At 36.9% G+C, this 3,525-nt stretch overlaps 1 long non-coding RNA gene across 11 annotated transcripts; it reads left to right on the top strand.

Moving 5' to 3' along the window:
* Positions 1–637: 637 nt before the first annotated feature.
* Positions 638–2,587, top strand: LOC145162992 (uncharacterized). Of its 11 annotated transcripts, XR_013739484.1 has the most exons (6): positions 638–1,118; positions 1,228–1,307; positions 1,420–1,496; positions 2,047–2,080; positions 2,224–2,323; positions 2,400–2,587. It is a non-coding gene; the product is annotated as an uncharacterized LOC145162992 (long non-coding RNA). The 11 variants fall into 11 exon arrangements; XR_013739492.1 differs by having other exon boundaries at positions 638–1,307; positions 2,224–2,275; XR_013739494.1 differs by having other exon boundaries at positions 638–1,307; positions 1,420–1,549.
* The last annotated feature ends 938 nt before the right edge of the window (positions 2,588–3,525 follow it).

Here is a 3,525-nt window from a genome sequence, read left to right as displayed (position 1 = left end):
GGTGATCATTATCACCTCCCAAGGTTTTGTGTTGAAGATCCTAGCAAGGATCAATGACTTTCCTTGTAAACAATTGTGTCATTCTCTTTACCTTTCTACATTACATAATTCGAACATCATAGCCTCTCATTCAATTTGGTTGATCAATACTTGTGTAATTTTTGACCAAAACACAGAGCATGCATATGAACAGTACCTGAGTCGAGTTTTTACAACATGCTTTGACACAAAGTTGACATTTAAAAAAAACCTTACATATTAATGATCTGAGTATTTGAAAATTTTAACTTATGGATCGGGTTTTTTTTGGTTAGTTGATTAATATAATAATGTAACCAAAATATATTTTATTATTGTAATTAATTTGGCTATAAATACTTTATGCTTTTTACAACTTGTTTATTTGCTTATGTGAATTGTGTTCGATCCAAAGGTAAACACATTTAGGTTGCAACGTCAAAACATTAACATAAGGAAGTATATATTAAAGTACAAAATAAGACAGAACATTGATTTTTTTTTTTCAATTATATATTAATAAAAGCACAACATACTTATGAACAGTACCCAAGTCGAGTTAGGTACTGCTCAAAACTCGGTTGCCTCACCTTCTGGATTCCACTTTTTATATCGGTCACATAGTATGATGTCGTCTTCTCCACTTACCATAGATCTCTTACTCTTCTCCAAACACGTCTCCATAAAAAATCGAGAAGCCCTCCACCGTGACATGGGTTCACCATCTCCACCGCCTCAGCTACCACTCCTGTTTTTCCATTTGTTGCTTTATGTGTTCATACATGAATGGAGGGCTTCGATTGATGCGTTTTGATCAGATGTTTATATGTTTTACTTCTCGATTTTACGTCGTCGGTTTCCCTTCTCTTAAATCAGGAACGAATATTGGCTCCCTCCACCGCTATTGTCTAATACTTTTCTTATTCGGACCGATGTACTAGATGAACTCATGGATTCTTCGATCTAATCCTCACAACAAAAACCTGTTTCTACTACCGCTGCCACCAATATTGTTGGTACCACGACCACAACCTCTACACTCAAATCTCCACCAGTACCATCGCCTTCATGCTTCTTCTCACGTGCCTTCTTCTCAGTCGGTAAACAGTTTGTTGCTTTCACGTCCTCCTTGTTTGATTTTTGTTTCTCTCTTTCCTTCATTCAAATTTCTTTTTGCTAACTTAATCATCGATTTCCGTTACATATAAGAGAAATGGAGCTAATCATTTGTAGATGCTTTCATTCAAGCATCACCCTATGTTGGAAGTCATGAGCGGCCCGGTTTGCTGGTATTAACATTTCAAATCTGTAGATTAATTCTATCTACTTGCTTCTTCCTTCATTATCGGCATTATTTCTTCTTTTTTCACTAGCGTTACCATTTTTCACTGATAAATTTAGGATTCTGAAAGAGCTGCTAGCTGGTCGGCCTCAAGGGTACGAGAAAAAGGGGAAGAACACAACGACACAACCCCCACGTACTACACACATTCATAGTTGCCTTTTTCCAGTTTTTTTTTACTGTATTTAGGTCAATTTTCTTCCTTTTTTACTACATCTGACACCAAAATTCCTTAATCCTTATCTAACCTCATATAATCCTTCTTTAGGATGCAAAAGAGTAGCTTAACATTTTGCCGTCTGTATTTATATATGGGTTTTCTTATTACGAATGTAAACTGTTTGACAAAATGTCTCAATGAGTAAACATATTGGAAAGTGTATCTGCCGAGGTGCAAATGTGTGGTTCGATATGGTATCAATCCAAGGTTTAATCAAATGTCTAAACTACCTTTTGATAATGAAAAAACAATATATAAATCTTGTGGAGAATTATGGTAATTTTTTGTGTACATGATGGTCATGTTCTTGTAACGAAGCATAAACCTGGTTCTTTAATCATCAAAATGTAAACTTTTAGGTATTTCCTCCATTTAGTCATGTTCTTGTATGTGCATTACAAAGAGAGCTTATATTATTAATTTTTTATTTGAATTTGGTCGGATGACACATAGTAATTGTTTTCAGGTTTTAGCAGCGACTTTAAGGAAAGATTTTGGGGGTGAGAATCGATTTTTGATTTCATTAAGGGAAGCTTCAAGTGATACCGTAGAGATTGTTCTTACCTTCATTGCTTTAATCACCATGTATTTACTTAATCCGTTCCACATTTCCCTTCTCATGGTTAATTGTTCCCCATTACAGTTGTATGGAAGATCTGAAAAGTAAAAGGAAAAATCCAAAGACGCATCTTCTGGTAAAGACCAAGAAAATAGAGATGACTTTGCATTCTCATTTTATTTTAGTGAGTTAGTTTATAAAGTCATTTTGTAGCTTTTTTGTATCATAGACAATCAGTGACATGGTTTATGTATTTGCAGGTTTGCAGATTTAGACTTTGGGTCGACAGATGAAAAGATTGACAAATGTAAAGATAAGGAATGAAGAACCTTGGTCCCCGAAATGAAGATGACCACTAAAAATTTAATTACTTGAAAATAGTTATAAAATTTTTCATTTAAAGATCAATCATATAATTCAATGCCGAGGGCTAAATCCATGTCTTGCATACAAATTCAAGGGGCCATATCCTAGTCTTTCATATAACTGCCAGGGGCCATACCCTGGTATTTCATGCAAATGCCCGGGGCATGATCCTGGTCTTCCATATAATTATCACAAGGCATCTAACATTGCACACAAGAAGCAATGGGCCGTCAATGGTACCTTCGACCCATGGATCTAGTGAGGACACTCACCTCAACTGCTGAAAAATCAGATAAATGTTCGGGCGGCTGGACTGGAAAAATCCCCGTGCTAACTACACAAACAAAGCCTCAATTAATAATTGGGACTTAACCCAAAGCTGGAAACCTACATTACTTTCCTAATGTCCAAGATAAAAAGGGCCAATTTATCCTTTTCTTTTAAGCCCAATAAAAATCCTAGGCCCAACCCCCAAGATCAACCAAAGGGCAAAATGGGCTCAAAATAAAAATGACCCATCACCATGAAAATCAATGGTACAAGCCCAACAAGCAAAGCCCAACGATTTAAGGCCCGAAATCATCAAATCTGGACCGTACGTCTGGCGCACCAACTGCTACGCGCAGCGTACTCGACCAATACGTGAAATGGATCGCGACTGAGGGGTAGTACGTGCGACGTACTGGGAGTTACGCCCAACGTACGCTCCCCGAAATCAAAACCCATAATAAGGTCTTAATTCATTAAGACCCTACGTCCAATTTTTAGATCTAAGCTTAATAATACCCTAAGGCCATAAAGTTGAAACTTTATGCCTTTGCATGGTTACAAGAAGCCCCACACTAAAACCTGGCTTACTCAAACTTTTTCCTACACCATAACTCTTGCATGGGGACAAATCAAGATCCAAGCTTGCATTTTTATAACTTAAAATGCCTTAAAACATCTGAAAGGACACCTGAAAGGCTTTGGAGTACCTCCTACTCACCAAGCTCTTGGCGTTAGGATAAAAAGATGAAA

The sequence above is a fragment of the Lactuca virosa genome, chromosome 3, assembly GCF_052849685.1.
Source record: "Lactuca virosa cultivar CGN04683 chromosome 3, Lactuca_virosa_CGN04683_v6, whole genome shotgun sequence".
Taxonomy (NCBI): domain Eukaryota; kingdom Viridiplantae; phylum Streptophyta; class Magnoliopsida; order Asterales; family Asteraceae; genus Lactuca; species Lactuca virosa.
This window is presented reverse-complemented; position numbering and strand designations above follow the sequence as displayed.